Raw genomic sequence first — 17360 nt, 5'->3', positions numbered from 1 at the left:
GGATAATGGTGGGAGAAGGAGGGAAGGAAGAGAGAGGTAGCCCCGTCTCTACAGCTGCATCTCTCTCTCTCTCTCTCTCTCTCTCTCTCCCTCCGTCGGGTAGGAGCTGCCTGAATTCCAGCAGTGGTTGTATCCTGACCTACTAGCGCCCTCTATTGTCCAATTAGGATCACTCCCAGCCTTTTACAGGGGAGCACAGCAGAGATGGGAGTCCTCCACACCAGCCGGCAAAACTTTGTGTCCCTTTGAGTGACAAAACAGGACAGACGAAGTCAGAATCACACATGGGTGTTCACGCTCTGATGTGGGTTTGACTTCATGAAATCCCCGGCTGTTCTGTCACATTACAGGTCAAATGTTCAAGTGGACGTAGCAGAATTATTGCTCTTAATTGCACAACAATAAAAACCCCCATCAGGATATGAAAAACAGAATTAAGACGTGATTTATTTATGGTATTTTTCAAGTTTTTTTTTTTTCTAAGTTAAATTCCTCTTTTTTATGTCCACCTCCCAATCCGGCCGGTCAGATCAAAGCCTCACAGTGGCCCAGGACTACATTACAGCGCAGTTTGGCTCATTGTCGACTACAAGCAGGTGTTGACTCACTGCAAATCCGTGTAAAGTTGCTCAACGGCGCCTTCATTTACGGACGTCAGGTGGTGCGTTTGAGTGCGTATTTGTTTCGCCAAGTTGCCAAACGCGCGCGTTTTGTTGTCCACAGATGATAACATTCGATCAGGAGAAATAAATGAAGCAGCCACACCAGCAGAGTCATCAATCCTTCAGACGTTAAAATAAAGCAAAAACCGTCTCCAAAGGTTGGCCCTGGGCTCTTTCTAGACGGTCTCTCGGGGTCGTCTACCGTAGCTACGCGCCGACCAGCATGAGTCAACCGGATCAAACAAGACTCGCAAGGAATAACAACACGTCCCGTGGCTTTAAGAGTAGAAACGTAGGCGAGCCTGGTGTTTACTATCAGGGAAGGAAAAAAAAACCAACCTCCCCACGAGGACCAAACCTCAACGAACCCTCGCTGAGAATCATTTTCATACGTCCATCTTTCTCTCAAGTGGATGAGTGGTCCAAACAGAACAAAAAAAAAAAGACGCTCTCCAGGCAGTCACAATGACCTCATCAGTGGAAAGAGGTTTTTTTTTTTTTTTTTTTTTAAATGAGATGTTCCACAAAAAAAAGTGACTCACACTCCCACGCTATGACTGGTAGCACCAAATTATATCAACTTCTGAAGAAAAGATGATGGATCTTTTCCCTCCCTCTCCAAATTCTAATTTTCTTTTCATAACTGAAATTGTGGAAGGCCAATAAAATGGTTTCCCTCCTCCTTCACTCGCCTGGTGTCCTGCAGACGGTCCGGAGGCATTCGTGAAATGTGGGACGCAAGAAATAATAAAAGCGGTGACGACGACGACGACGACGACGGTGCCACATTCTGTTGGTTTCATGGTGTTTTTATTATAAATGTCACGAGAGCACAAACGCCGTTTTGGTTCTTCGTCATTGTTTGGGTTGTGACGACGCAAACAACCGCGGTTGTGTTGACCGTCCATTTTCAGTTTTGCTTCCTGTTCTTTTCTTTTAATTTCATCTCAGAGCAGAAGATTTGGGGCTCTAGGATTATAAAGCTGTGCAGAAACGCTGAGTGGCGGACTTGAGACCTGTCCATAACTGATCCAATGGCCATTTATCTTTGTTGTTTTCACCAGTTATTCCATTATTTCATGTTTTTCTGGGTGTCTTGTTCTGTCATTTGTTTGATTGTTAGGCCCGTATGAGCCCAAAGGGGTTTTCTTTGTATTAAATGTATGACTATACAGCAAAATTGTGCAGGTAAAGACATTTGTTTGGTTTTACGGGTATAAAATTGAAAAAAAAAAAAAGGTACAAACTCAAACTCAGATGTAGAAGAGAAAGAGTTTGTTAACGTGCTCTTTTTCTCCTTGAAATATCAAGTAGACTTTTAGTTTTCTTGACTACATCTGCAGAAATTTGAATGCAGGTGACTGGAGTTATTTTTCCCTGCCTCGTGTTGCTTTGACTCACATTCCAACTGTATGACTGCAAACCCTCATTTATAGCAGAAAAATACCGCTAATTGGAATTCGGTGGTAATCGCCTGCTGTTCCGAGTTTCCCGCGAGGCATCAGGTGTATTTGTTTGTTCTCTTCTCTCGAGACCTTTTTGAAAATACTACGAAACTCTGTTTAAGGTGAGTTTCTGCATCTTGCGGTGTTTTCAAATGATTTGCACAGACGAGAGATGAGCTACGATGCCGTGAAGACCGATGAAGCCAGACGAGGCTGATTTACTTAAATTTCTCAGGACGACTTTTACTTCCTCAAGGTCCTCAGAAATGAAAGCTTTGTTTTTTTTTTGTGGGGTTGTTTTTTTTGGGCACTTTGGGCCCTTTGTAAGTGATCTGAGGTGCCAGGTGGTTGGTGGATTGCGCTCCGTGCGCTGGGTGTGTTCAGCCTCATTTTGGTATTCGGAGTTTTTGCGTAATCAGAGCACCAACGTCAACGCAAAAAGGCTGTCAGACACCAAATTATTCATGTCTTGGGTATGAAATCAATTGAACCAAGCAGAGCGTCATGTGTTGTTCCCTATAACGCGCAGGTTGGCCCAGGACTCGGCGTGTTGCTGTTTCAGTGTCGGCTGCATTGCAGCTCAGGAGAGGTGAAGGGTGAGGGCCTCTCACTTGAAGAAACGGATACACGCATATCTGAGTGCACTCCTAATGTGTTCTTCACCAAACTGCCTTTCACGCACTCTGGCGTACAGCTTACGCGTATTTGTTTTCACAATTTCAGCTGTTTTATTCTTCAATTCTGAGACATTTACAAAAAAATTCAGCGTATCGTCTGCATATAGTCGCACATCATCGCATTTGACCAACGTGGGAGTTCGTGGACTGTAAATAATTCAGAACATTGCCTCTGTCGCTTCTAAGTCGGCCTCATGAACAAGACATTGTGCTTTGGAGCAGCGTCATGATTTATTGATCTGTGCTAAAGTGGTAATTTAGAATAACTCAATAACTCTTCAGAATAACTCAAAAACTTACAGATGGATTTTGACAGGATGACGGAGGAATAATCAAGCATCTTTGGAAGAAGCACGGGTTCTCTGAGTGCCTTCGAGTTTTAAAAAGTTAACAAATACGAACAGATTTTTGTAGCGCTTGAATGCAGTTGCCGAGAACACCAAAGAAGGAGCTTTGCCAGCTTGTTTTGTCATTGGAAAGACTGTATCTGTGACCACGAAGGCTTGAAAATGGAAGCAGAAAAAGGTGTGATGTGGTTTCGAAAGCCTTGGACAATGCTTCTTGGCTTTACCAGTTATCTCAGTGAAAAAAAATCATTCCCACTCAACGTCTTATCACATTCTGCCGACACTCTTCAGTGTTGGAGAAACGAACGGAACCCGTGACTTAGCATCCATGTACGTCCTTATCTTCCATCCAACCTTCCCCTATAAATTTGCAATCGCCTTTGCATGTGTGGGTGAAGGTGTTGATTCACACTTCGGATGCATATGTGTGGGTTTTCCCTTGTACGGCACTGTGTGGATGTCAGTCACTGTCCCTCGATGAGTCTTCGTGGAGCCTGTATGCTCTGACTGCACAGCCTTAGGAGAGAACTATAACTATCCATCGAGAATGTCCAATGGCGGGTGGGCAGCCAGCCAGGACACTCTTTGTAGTGCTGCATGAGAGGTAATATGTCACGGCATCCTCCACTTTGAACGGCAGAGAGAAACATCAACAAGGAGTGACTCAACAGCCCAGAGATGAAGCGTCCAGCACTGTGGTGGTGTAGCTCAGCAAGCCTTTTTCTCTCCAACTCCCTCTGGCAATTTGCTATTTTGATACTCCCAACGCCTTGTTCTGCATTCTCCTTCTGGGCTGTGCGAGAAGAACTGTTGGATACAATACACAATAGAATTGCTTCAGAAAGTTTCAGCTCTGCCCAGATCACTCAGGTAGACGCCAAGGTTAAAATGGATCGTGGCACGCTTTAAATATGAAAGGGAATGTCGTGTTCTTCTTCATTTAAAAAGTGAAAATATAATCCATTGAGGGCATAGCCGACTTTGATGAGTCAAAATTGCCTCTGATGTGACACCATTAAGTAAAGCAGCATGTAGGTTCGCCCTATTAATCAGCGTATCTTTAGATTGGCGCTGAATCTCTGAGGTGTCTTTCGCCCAAAAAAAAAAAAAAAAGTGTTAAAAATCACACTTAATACAGATGCCAGTGGGAAAATAGAGATTTCACACACACATAATTCATGCAAATGATGTATAGAAATGATCCAGCTTATGACTGTATGTCTGTATGGTGTTAATATGATTTTCAAGTCCAAAACAACTGAAACATCTATATTTCGGATGAGGTTGTTCGTGGATGCTAATCTCTGAATACAGTATTGTTGTGTTTTATGAGGAAATGACACAAATTGTCATATTTCGTCAGTGTGGTTTGACGCATCGGTCATAAAAAAGATTGAAGGCATTTGAAAAATGAAAACATTTTGCAAAATTGTTCAGTGGTTTTTGTCTTTTTTGGAAAAAAAATTGATGCGGAAAATGGAAACGGCAGACTGAAAACCATTTTTTTGGGATAAATCTGAAGCAGATCTTTAACTCACTTCTGCTCCTTCCTTTATTTCCCAAATTTCGTCTCTGCAAAAAAATTCGAACTTGCTCAACTGATATAATTCCTCAACACCTGGGTCAATTGTTTTCACACAGATTTCTCCCACCTGTGCGTAACATTTTCTGTACCGCCATCTTCTGATGAAAATATGCATAAATTTGTTTATTCACGCCAAACCGGTTGATGGAAACATGTTTCACTTTGACTTCAGCGTCAGGATTCGGGTTCGGCTATGGCTGCTATGGCCAAGGTTCCTAAACGTAACCAAACGCAAACGGCACTGAAACATCATAGAATATTATTTTCCAATGCAATTTCAAGAGGTTGGTGTTGAATTCCAACACAATAAACCTTCCTAAACTATGAAAAAAAAAAACCCAAAACACCGCCAGTGGTGTTGGGACCAGGGATCCTTTCTGTGGCATACTTTTAACAACAATAACATGCAGTCTTCTGGGGCTTCGTGATCATTTTGGTATCTATTTCAAGCATTTCTAGGAGATCCAGTTGTACAAAATGATACAAATACATCTCATCCAGGTTTAAAATTGTAATTGTATTTTTAATTTTTCCTATGATATGATTTCTCATCTGCATCTTTGTTTACTTCTTACCCTTCCTTTTTGATTCATACTGTTTCCAAGGACCTTCCCCATATCTCCCCTATCAGTACAAAGGGCATATACATTGTAGGCATTGGTCCCCACCCCGCCTGCCCCACCCACCCAGACAGTCAGTCACCCAGTCTCAACTTAATCACACCAGTGACTCAAGGGAACCGTTGCGTTCAAAAGCCCCTCCAACATCAAAAGGGAGTTCTCAAAGCAACCATTCAGAGGCCCTTTTTTCAATGGGATGAGGGCCACTGGGGCCGCGATGAATGGATTGATTGGGAGCGAACGTGGTCCGAGGCAACATGTATTGTGATAATTCCAGTGTCAACACTCTGTACCCCACCCTCATCCCGCTGATCCTCAATGAGCTCGCCACTTGTCACGGATAAAGGGCCTTGAAAATCTAACACTTAAAAGGGAAGTTTTGCACAATACCCTGCTAATTCCACCACCAAGGACCCCCCCCCCCCTCCTCAAAAAGAAAAAGAAGAAGACACCATGCCGAGTCGGGGCATGCAACACTAGCCACATTATTAGGATCTGTTGAGGGAATAATAAGGATGAATTACGCCTCCCCTTTCCTGTGACCTAAAAATTGCACAGCATACTAAATCTTGCCCTGGTGTCAATGGCTGCCTGTCATTTGCATTCATTAAAGGGAAAATAGCGGCGCTGTTTTGTGACACTCATTTCATGTCAGCGTAGATAGTCGCAGATTGTCCCCCTTTTCTTGTGCCCTCACTCAACTTCAGCAAAACATTATGTGTGGGGAAGGGGGGGGGGCAGTCATTTCTCATGCATAGTTAGTCCTCGAGTGCTTCCGTTCTGCTGATACGTGTGGATCTGTTTGCCTGTCTGTCTGCTTCGCCCGTGTGTTTATCTGTTTATGGAGTGTTTGTGTGCACTGTCCCACTGTTTCGGTGGAAAATAAGAAGACACCTGCTTGGCGATTCGGAGCTGGCTGTCAAAAACAGGAAAGAAAGTGCGGTAGGAGGAGAAAAAAACACACACACACACACACACACACACACCCAGGCAGCCCCGAGATATATCTATTCTGGCTCCCCGCTTCCCTCAAGCTGCCGGTAGGAGACTTCAAAATGGCTCCACTCCCTGCCACAGAGTGGGCTCTGCCCTGTCAAAATGTCTTTGAATGGAAAACACAGGCTGGAAAGTTTCCTCCTTCCTCTGTCTTCCTCAATGTTTTTCTCTCGTGCTCCCTCATTCTCCCGTTCTTTTCTCCCCCCCTCCATCCCTCCCCTTCTGTCCATCCTTCAGCGCACACAGAAAGGGCATCTCATCCTCTCCAGTGAAGCTCTCATTGAATGCTGCCTTTGCTTGGAGAAAAACACTCCCTCTCGCTCTCCCTCTCTCCCTCTCTCACTGGAGCCCTGCCAGAGCTCTCTCTGTCTTGGTGAGGTATCTGCCAGTCACTCAGAAGTCCATTCTTCACTAAAACATGATGTGTATCTCCTGGGTCCTGTCTGTAGAACAGTGCAGGTCTTGGTAGCTTTGTCAGAAGCGATTATGATCTGTCTAGACGACAGAATCCCAAACACAACCAAAGTGAATTCAATTAATCAGTCAGGGTCATGGGAAATGGGGATGTTTTTGAGTTACTCTAAGAAGTATGCGGACAGGACATGTCACGGCTCCATCTAACAGCGGCTGCAGGGATTTACCACCTAACGGCCTCAAGAGCAAACATATGTTGAACTGTCTTAACTATTGAGGCAACCTCTCCAAAAAAGGTGCACAACAACGCGGCAGGGAGTGCTTAAAATAGTGCTCAAGTGCCCAGGAACATGATGAAATACAGGAAAAATACTTCATATTCTCTATACCATACCTTTTTTTTGGGGGGGGGGGGGGGGGGTAAAACCTGTTACACAAAACAGGGCAAGGTGGGAACTCAAATTGCTTGCAGTCAGTTCTTCCATTCCTTGGTTGGAGGTCAGGATTCTTTTCATGATTGTGCATTCCTGCATGCAAAAAAAAAGAAAAAAAGAAAAAAAAAGAGTTGTCGCCAATGTGGAACACATGACAGTGAGGAAAAAAGGTAAATGTTTCAGTCCTTTGACCTTAATCAACCCAACAATGTCTGTCAGATGACGGGCATATTCTTAAAAAGTCACATTTGACTGCCAGGCAAGGCCTTTGCACCCCCTTGAGTCAAGAGGGCAAACCATTTTGGTACAATTCAATGGTTATGAACCTGGGAACAGATTTGCGAGAGCGTTATCATATAAATATAACCATAAGAGATGGAAAAACAGGTACAGACCAAAAGCAAACAAGGGTGCGTGTTTGACCGGATTGTGCACCGAGAAATTTGAGGCTCTGGAAGATTGGTGTAACCTTCCGGCAAATATTAAGGGAATAAAAATGAATTGAGTTGAAAATGTAATCGCATGTGTAGCATCTATCAGCAACACAGTGGAAATTTTGCTTTTATAGCAGCAAACCTCATATATACTGCCAAAAACATGAATTACGGGACAGTCCTGCGTAAATTTCTGTTGACACCTGAGCAAATTAGTGTCAGTGTTGCAGTGTGCAGACATAAAAGTGTCGTACTCTTTGAAAATGTTTGTGTGTATGCGTGGATTTCACGACGGCTAGTTTTACCTGGAACTCCCATGACATCACTACCGATACTAGCAAAGACCACCTCGATCAGTTGATGCTAACTCAGAAGAAACAGGAAAAGATAACACAAGCAGAATTGGAGGGAATGCTGTTGCTACGAGCTAAGCTAACCGGTACTTTCACAAACTACCCTTTCCCAACGATTTGCTTGACAATATTTGATCAACTGAAATCACAATATGACTTGGTCAGCTGCAGGGATACATCACATGGGTCATGTGCTCATGGATTCCTATGGGTGATGCGCTTGAACAGGCTTTTTTTTTTTGAGGTGCAAATCGGGAAAGCAACAGCTAAAATTTGCAAGGTACTGAAAAAGATTTCAAAGCTGTAGTTTTAGGGTAAAATAGTTGCATAATGCTGCTTCAAAGTCATTAATTCTGTTGGAGGGATGCTTGAAAGATCTATCTGGCCGAATTTGGTGCCCCAGGCAATTTACATTTATGGTTAATCTTCTCCTCTGATGATGTTTAAAAATCCTCATTCTGCCTTTGCTTTTTCCCATTATTTCAGGTGGCTTCATCACCTGTGGCCAGAAGGAACTACACCTTAATGGCCGTTTTCATTTGATAATTGGTTATCTTGACATTTCAAAGTGCTTTCCATAATTTGTTCATTTCTATTGCGAGTGTCTTGTTAATTACCGTGTCGGTACTTTGTTCATCACCCCACCCGGATTTTGAGGTTACGAAAATCTGATAAGACGGACCAGAGATGCCATCTAAAGCAAAGAATCCATGTTACTTATTCATTAATTTCAGCAGCTTTTTCTAGCTGTGACATAAAGTCTTCAGGACAGGAGGGTGATATGTGCCCTGACAGTGGCGAGAAAAAGGAGATCCATGTTCGCAGAGTTAACGCCGAGGGAGAAGAAGTAAATGTCCTTGTGAAAGTCTTCAGATGAGTGATGCCTCAGACTAAGCCTTCAATCTCTCCACAATGCTCATCTCAGTAATAATTCATTTTGTATCCTCAGAAATGGAAAATATTGATTTTCAATGAATAACACCCCAAACCAGCATGCAGCTCTGCCTAAGATTGCCAGTAAACTTAAAAAAAAAAAAAAAAAATAGAATGCCCTGTCCCCAAAGAGGCATAGGATCCGTTCCAAGCATGGTAAAACACATGCGAGTAAACAAGCAAATTATTATTAATTAGGAGATAAGTCCCTCTTGCATTCAAGAGGCTGACATATATTAATTTCTCCTGTCTTTATAGTACGGTTTGTATTCTGGAGCATTTGCTGGAACAAGGCTCAGGCCAGCCGGATCCTCCAACCTCAAACATGACAAACAGCAAGAACGTACATATTAATCCAGTCATACTCAATGGAGGCGTGGTGATTTATCTGATAAAGTAATTATCTCATTTGTTTGCTGTAATTCACAGTTATTTTTTGGATCTGTCACATTTACAAACCACCGTACAGTACGCTAATCATCATGTACGCGACTCCGCGGGAAGTAATCCATTACGTAGCTGTTTTAATGACAGCGATTTGTCAGGATTAATGCCATCATCAGAATTTATCAATAGATTGTTTCAAGATTAATGCCTCAGATCAGAGCGGATTCCTAAATTACTCTCATTTCCATACGCATCCTTTGCGACGATGATAAAACTGTACGTTCCTCTGATTCACATTTAATCTCAAACACTCGCTTATTCACAAATCATCCACACTTGGTCAACATCAGAAAGAAAGGAGGCCCCCACTGAGTGATGTGAGGTTCTTTGAGAATACTCATGTTTCAGGGGATAAAAGACTCCAGATTAACCGATGTGATTAGAATTACAAAGTACAATGCTTTAAACGACACCCCCCCATCGTGATCTCCTTTGTCTCACAGCATACATGGATGACAAACGGATTAAAGAACTTTGTTAATTTTTGTAGATCTCTACACATCAATTACAGCCAGGACTGCTTGAGTCCATTTAGCATAAATACACTGATAAGTATCCAACGGATTGTAAGAGATAGAAATGCGTACTTGACAGGTTTTGACAGAGAATAATCTGATCTGGGTGCAGTTATGGAAATGACATCCAAGGCTCGGACTCCCTAAACCTTGGTTCATTCAGCTAGGGGCTGTACCTTACATGCTGCATTACAGGAGTGTGATGTGCGCCTGAGGCGTGCTCTCATCGGCTTGCACAGAGTTGCCTCATCTCTTTTTTGGATAAGAAGGCAAAACCGTAACCCTTACACCCCTGAAATACACCGGGGCCCATACGTGATATGTAACATCAGTGGGGGACGGCGTTTTTGTTTTTTCCCCCCTTGCCCCACCTGCTCCTGTACATATGTTCTTCTGACCAGCTGCACAAAGACAGCCGGTTCTGTGGAGTGTCTTTCTCTACGTTATTGCCTACAGGGCACAAAAAGGGAGATTCATCGCACAATCATGTGCACGGGTTTTGGGATTCATGAAATGATTACTGACTGCAACAGCCATCGCTAACGTTACATTTCACAGATGTGGGAATCGCCAGTTCAGGCCAAAGACATCAAGAGGGGACGAGGCTGATTGATACTCTAAATTGACCGCAGGCGTGGCTGTGAGTGTGAATGGTTGTCTGTCTCTATGTGTTGGTCCTGTGATGGACTGGTGACCCGTCCAGGGTGAAACCTGCCTCTCGCCTGAAGGCTGCTGGGATAGGCTCCACCCCCCCACGACCGTTAACAGGATAAGCGGTAGAAAATGGATGGATGGGAATCACCAGTTTCACCGCATTATAAGATCGGTTTGATATTTGCTGACGTGCCGCTGACATAATTCAGTTGCCTGCGATCGATGTGGGATAATCTCATACTCACATAATCCGTTACATCAGCGACTCACAAAAAGCAACGAAGATGTGTTTTAATTTGTCTCTGAAGGAAGGCTCAAGAGTTGAAGGAGGTGTACCACTGGAATTCCAAAATAAATGCATATTCTAAAGATGGAGACATCAATCTCAGCGTTTTTGAAGTTGAATCAACCAAATTGGATTATCGATAATTACATTTAATTATTGTAGACCAGGGATTCCCAAAGTGTGGCGCGTGTAATGGATCATCCCACCCATAAAAATAAGACGCAAAAGTTTTTCAACGTAACCTTTGCTCTGACCTCCAGATCTTTGAAATCATGAGAAGTCTGTAGTGTATGGCCTGATATTTTGCCCCATGCAAAGTCACACAAAGGTGAGTGTGGGTGTCATTGCTAGTTTGTGACTACTCATTGATGGAGCAAATATCCTTGGGCCTATTCGTGCACTCTTTGGTGCCATTTCACGATCTTGATGCAGTGTGTCGCACTTTCGCCACTGACAAACAAGAAACAGGTCTAAAGGTCATCCGAGCAGCCTTTTTTCCCCCCTAGAATATAAAAGGGAACCCTCGCCTGTTGGGTGTGTAAAAGGTGCAGGTGTATCGCTGCAATAGGACCCCTTTTGTCATTGACTTCTACTAATTCATGTCCAGAAAGTATCCACTCAAGACGGGACTGTAATCTCACTGATGAAGCACCGGGAAACAGTAACAAACGCTGGAACTCTCACGGGTAAAGATGAGCTGGCGCAAAAAGGACGGGGGAGACGAAACACACAGAAGGGGGCGGGATGCTGACAAGATACAGGTGAGCTCATCAAACACAGGTGAAGCGCATCGGGGCAGGAAGGGAAACCTGAGAGGACGTGGGAGCTGGAAAGAGAGCAGGGGTTAACAAAGGTGCTTTGTTTTATAAAAGGTGTATTAAATGAGGAACAGTTACGAAAGCAAGCAATATTCATATTTCCTGCAGAGTAAACACAGTTAAGTAAAAGAAAAAGCATTGATCAAATGACATAATGAGAACACCACCCATGAAAGGAACAAAATGCAGTTAGGCATTTATTTTATATAAATAGTTTTTCAATAAAATTTCAGTTATTTCACATCCTTGTGGCTTTGCCTTGCCAAAGCACATCTTCAGCTCCATATTCATCCAGCATCTTGAAATATTTTCCATGAAAGGGTTTTTAAAAAGCTCCCTTCTCAACGTTACATTAACTAAATGACGGCTCAGATAGACAGTTGCCTGCATTAAACGCGGCGTTATTAGTTATCTCATTTCCTGCAGCGGCAATACCAGGCGTAGCCCTTTGAAACGACTTCCCAGTATGTTTGTTCGATCTTTCTCCTTTCTTGGGTCAGGCAGTGTCTCACTTTATACCTGCTCAAATCACTCAACTTGTCCGGGGTTAGTGCATCAACCTCAGCCCCTTGCACACTCTCTTATCTGTCCCCTCTCCCCTGGCCTTTGATAGCACCCCCCTACACCCCCACCCCAGCCACCGCCAGTTCCCCAGGAGTGCAATCTGTTGTCCACTGGTATTGATCAGGCGCACTAGGTTTTGATTAGCACACTTGGCTGGATAACGGCATCTTCGTTGCAAGATTGTACTCTACCATTCCTCTGTCTTCTTCCTCTATTGGCCGGGGAGTACTTCACTTCATTGGAGTCAGTGATTGGATGCACCCCGGACCACCCATCAACACTCTACGTTAAAAGATCCAACTGTGTGATGCTTTCTTCACTTGACTGAGTGTTTCTGTGTTGCTTTTGTCATGGGGTGGGGGAGTTAAACGCAGGCAGCAATGTGCAACCAGGATGTGCTACTGTGGAGGAGACCCAAACCCAGGTGTAGGATGATGCTAACAGGTCCCAGCCCCCCCCCCCCCCCCCCTTCTCCAAAACCGGTTGTGTCTTTTTCTGAGCCTTAGCGAACAGATGGGCGTACAGGAATGTGTATAAATTATTTGCGAGATTAGCAATCAAATCAAGTGAACAACCAAGCTCACGCGTGAAGCTAATTGAGCTTAGCTTGGATTACAATTCCATCACAATTCCCCTTAGCTGATGCAGGAAAAACAAGCTAGCAATTACTCTTCTTGGGTCCAAACATACAAAGTACCATAACAGTTTAAGGACAGACAATTTAAGGCAACACAACTGAATACTGACATTACAATTTATAAATAAAAACAGAAAGAATAATAAGAAGTATATACCCTGCTAACCATATTCTATATGCGCCACATTTCCTCGTGGCCATATATACTACAGTAAAGACAAACAAAACGAACATGTTTGCTGACCATCACCCGACATAAACAAACTAAATTCCATCCGACAAAGCTAATGTCAAGCTAACGCGTGGCTGATCCAGCAACTTCAAAAATGCTTGCTAAACTCAACTTTAGCTTTCACATTATGTAATGACAGAGCTATTCGGATGCCTGATGAATTTAGATACGGTTAAACCAGCATCTTTATAGTCACAAGGATTTGTTGTTGTTGTTTTTTTCCCTTTTCACAAGTCCAAGTCACACTAAACACTCTTACAAAGCTAGTAGCAAGCTAACATACAGCTGATGCAGCTGAGCTAACATGAAACATGTTTGCTAACCTCAACTTCCACATTACCAAGTGATTTGTGTATGCTAGTCGAACATGTTCTCAGGTGCCTGATGCACTTTGACGCGGTCCGTCCCACATCCTCTACTTTGGCATCACAGTAGCAGTAGCTTAGCAGGATCTTATGTGCTGCTGCTCCTTGCTCTTGCTTCGCACTGATGCATAAAGCTTTGACTGGAGGGAGTGACATTTAGCTCGCCAGCTAAGTTCCTTTAAAAAAAAAAAACGATGTTCACAAGTCCTAAATGCAGGGATCAGAGTCCAGGTCTAAGATTCGAGTTCCCATCTCTGGTATATAAAAGAAAAAAAAAAAAAAGGAACCCAAATCCAAAGTCGAAAAATCGAGGTATTCAATGAAGATTTTCTCAAGCACTTAAGTCAAGTAACCTCACCAAACAAAAGAGCGGGCAAAAGAAAAGATAGATGTCGATACGGATGCTCAATCAAGAGGGACATCCAACTTTTTCTCATTTGCGAGAGAAAGAAAGAGACAAGGGCACGCTGTTCGCCGGTCAGGCATTCGGACATGGCAGCCCGGGAGTCAGTCACCCATTGGCCTATTCACTGGTCAGCCAATTAGGTCTCGGCTGTTAAGGATTAATACCTACAGTTAAGGCCACTATTGTGTGCCAACTAAAGCAATTTCAGGCTTTCACTCACTGTGAGAGCTTTCATTAAATCCAGAAGAATGCCTTGGCTATTCACACATGAGCCCGCTGGCACTTATATTTCCTTAACTCCCATCCCCTCCCAACCCACATATATCCATCTCTATGCAAAGACACAGCTCTTCAAATAAAGTCACTTGTAAAAGCAAAGATTTTATTTTATTTTTTTTTTAAATTCTGGGCCGCAGTCATGCTTGTCAGGTGTTTTACAGGGTCAGAATGCCCTCTCGGTTTTAAAAAGTTCCTCCAAACTTCTATCAAAACTCTCTCACTTGGAATCTTCATGTGATTCATTGACTTTTCTCCTCAAAAAGTTATTTGATAGGTTTCTCAAATATTTCACGGTCATCCGACTTGATATTTCCGCTCCTTGTTCCGGACGGAATCCCTGTAAACAGTGCCCCCATTGATAGGGAAACTTATCAAACAAGAAAGCAGGGACCGGGCACACAGGCACATTCCTTCACTTCTGTTCATTAGTTGCACGCTTGCTGTGATGCATGCTGGGAGATGTTGGCTGGGCTTGGCCGACCACTCGAGTACTGAACGCGCCGACAGATGTAGCGTAGCCTCTCCAAACAGAGGGGATCTGATTCGCACAAACTCAGCCAGGAGTCTGGGGAGTTGCTGGCGGAGTCAGAGGAGAGGATGAAGGGAAAGTATATGCAGAAGGGTAAAAAAGAGAGAGGTAAGGAGAAGGATACAAAGAGAGGGATGGGAGGGGGTTCTTCCCCGGGGGGGATCACTTTTGCTGTCTCACTCCAGTGGTCCTTTTAATGTGTGACGCTCAGAAGATTGACAGACTGTGTAAAACTCAGCCCACAAGAGAAAACAACAACAACACGAGTCAGACACGTGGAAACTGCAACTCGACTCGGTTGCGGTGGGAGACTTGGACAGTGTAACCTTTACATGTCCTGGGAAGGTTTGCTAAGCATGTGAGCTCTTCTTTCAACAGCGTCCTGCCCCGTGCCACCTCAGTGAATCAGCTGAGGGGGGAAGGGGGTGGGGAGGTGCGTCCAATTCCCACGGGGGTCACGACCCTCCTTTTCTAGGTGGTCCCATGGGGAAATACTGCTGTCAGAGGGTCTCACGTGATGTTAGATAAATTAATCATCACCTTCTTTAGCTAGTTAAGCGCCCTCTCAAAATGCCCGTCAAGATTTAAGGGTCGACCCACTTGTCTCGCCATTTGGCTCTGTGGCACATTTACTCTATTCTTTATTAATGTACACTGCCCCTCTTAAATAAGCCAAGTGTGTCCAATGAATATGCATAAAGGGCTGAGATATAGCTCTCTGTGGAATTTTGTTTGCCGTGCTAATAGCACTGATAAGAAGTCATTTTAAAGCTGTAAACATAGTCTTGTCTTTACAGAAACCGTTTCCCCTGTTACTTTTTTCTGCTCCGGCCTGATTTTGCTAATGTTTCAAGTCTGATTCACCAAATTTGTAAATTTTACTGAATTAATTTTACCCAAATGCCACCAGTTAATTAACAGGAATGGACCCCTTGAGACGTGATCATTAGTGTTATTGATATCCTTAAATTGCTGTATCTGAGCTGTCTTTGGGCTTCTTGCAAAATTTTAGATAAGAATGCTTGTGTATTGGGGGGGGGGGGGGGGGTATGGTAGTGACAATGGATGGATGACCCGCATAAAGACCCAGATGTTAGCTATAGGAGTGAAGTCAATTTTGTGACACAGAAATTGTAACCAAAGAAAATGAAGCCACCGAGGGTGATAGAGTGCATCTCTCAGCTGAGGCAACCTCAGCCAAACCCAATGCAAAAAAATGAAACTTTTCACGATAGTCAATGGATCATCCCCAAAATTGAATGGATTCCTCCTTGGAACATGATACACCCCTAGAACAAGTTTGGTTGAAATCGGCTTCATAGATTTTACATAATCCTGCTGATAATCGGACACGTTTTTGTTTTGGTTTTTTCCTCCTTGGTGAAGGTCGGTCAAGTTTTTCCCGCAAAAGTTTTGACCAGAGCGCTTGGGTGAGCCATGACAGTCACACAGGATGGATAACCTGAATAAAGAACCATGTGTTGGCTGTTGGAATGAAGTAAATTTCTCAACAGTATAAAAGTTGCGTGTAAAAAAACAAAACAAAAACAAAAGAAAAACTTTGTCAAACTTTTCAATATATGGGCCTCCTCTCCCATGAACATGATTACCGTAATTAAAAAAAAAAAAAAAGCAAATTCCAGCAATCAATGCTTTTCTGGCTTTACTAATTTGTGAGCACTGCAAATGAAGTAATAGAGGGGCCTGAGCATAGAGCTCAGCTAAGGGTGTTCTCTGCCAAACTCAATATATAGAAAAAAAATCAGATTTTTGTTATATCAAACAGATCTTCCACAAAAATGCATGAGGTCTGTCTTGGACCACGTTACACCCCTGCACCAACTTAGGTGGAAATTGGCTCCATAATTCTAACGTAATCCTGCTGACTAATGACACCCATCATGTCATATCCTTGGTGGAGGTAATAAGGTGAACCAACCCTTTCTGATGTAATTCATCAGCTGTCACCATTAGAATTACACACCCGCCTTCTTGTACTTCAGAAAAAAAGTGTGTTCAAAAATGTCTACATACATATACAGACGGCCATTTCCTTTTACGTCTTATTATCTCGTCCCCAGAAACTGAAGAGACACACAGCAAGCAAGACGAGCTCATTTTATGAGGCTGTACATTTTCCTATCTCTCCACTCGCACACCACACATGATAGAAGTCCCTATCAGGCAATGTGATGCTGCCATCCTAAAATTGAAAAATGCTGGTTTCTCTCATCCAGCGTCCCCTCCATCATGTCCCTGACGTATGAACATATAATTGACTGCAAAAAGAGGAGTGTTTCATTCACGTGAATCTCTAAGTTTGACCTTCAGCGATGAGGTAGAGGGGATCTCCTCGTCTTAATTCAAAAGTGCTGTCTGTTAAACTGACAGCGTGGTTTCTTGATTTATGGTTCACGACTCCTTTCATGTTTTCCCTGAAAATGCCTCGCGAACAGGGTCGGTCCGCTTCTGCCATCTGACAACCACATTTTTACCGCATGAAATCCGACGCTAGAGAGCATCAACGTGAACATGCCTGAGTGCTTTCATAAACTTTTGTTTTATTTTGTTTGTTGCACAACTCCCAACAATTTTTGGGGGGGGAAAAAATGAAAGGTCTCGTAGTTTTCGCACAATCCCGTTGGCGGGGAAACTAACTAATGAACTTAAGGCAATGAAAATGACCTCCAATTAAAAGTTCTTGTTCTTTTCTAAGTATCATGGGAAA

General features: G+C 43.3%; 1 long non-coding RNA gene across 2 annotated transcripts in view; it reads right to left on the bottom strand.

Moving 5' to 3' along the window:
• Positions 1–7165: 7165 nt before the first annotated feature.
• Positions 7166–17360, bottom strand: part of LOC147238762 (uncharacterized) — a 106336-nt gene continuing 96141 nt past the window's right edge. For both annotated transcript variants that reach the window (XR_015111834.1, XR_015111833.1), the window contains exon 8: positions 7166–7273. This is a non-coding gene — a long non-coding RNA (uncharacterized LOC147238762). The remainder of the gene's footprint in view (positions 7274–17360) is intronic.

Source organism: Aulostomus chinensis, chromosome 24, assembly GCF_037954235.1.
Source record: "Aulostomus chinensis isolate RoL2024-O1b breed Wild chromosome 24, RoL_Achi_v1.0, whole genome shotgun sequence".
NCBI lineage: Eukaryota > Metazoa > Chordata > Actinopteri > Syngnathiformes > Aulostomidae > Aulostomus > Aulostomus chinensis.
Note: the sequence above shows the minus strand (reverse complement) of the source record. Positions and strands in the feature narration are given on the sequence as shown.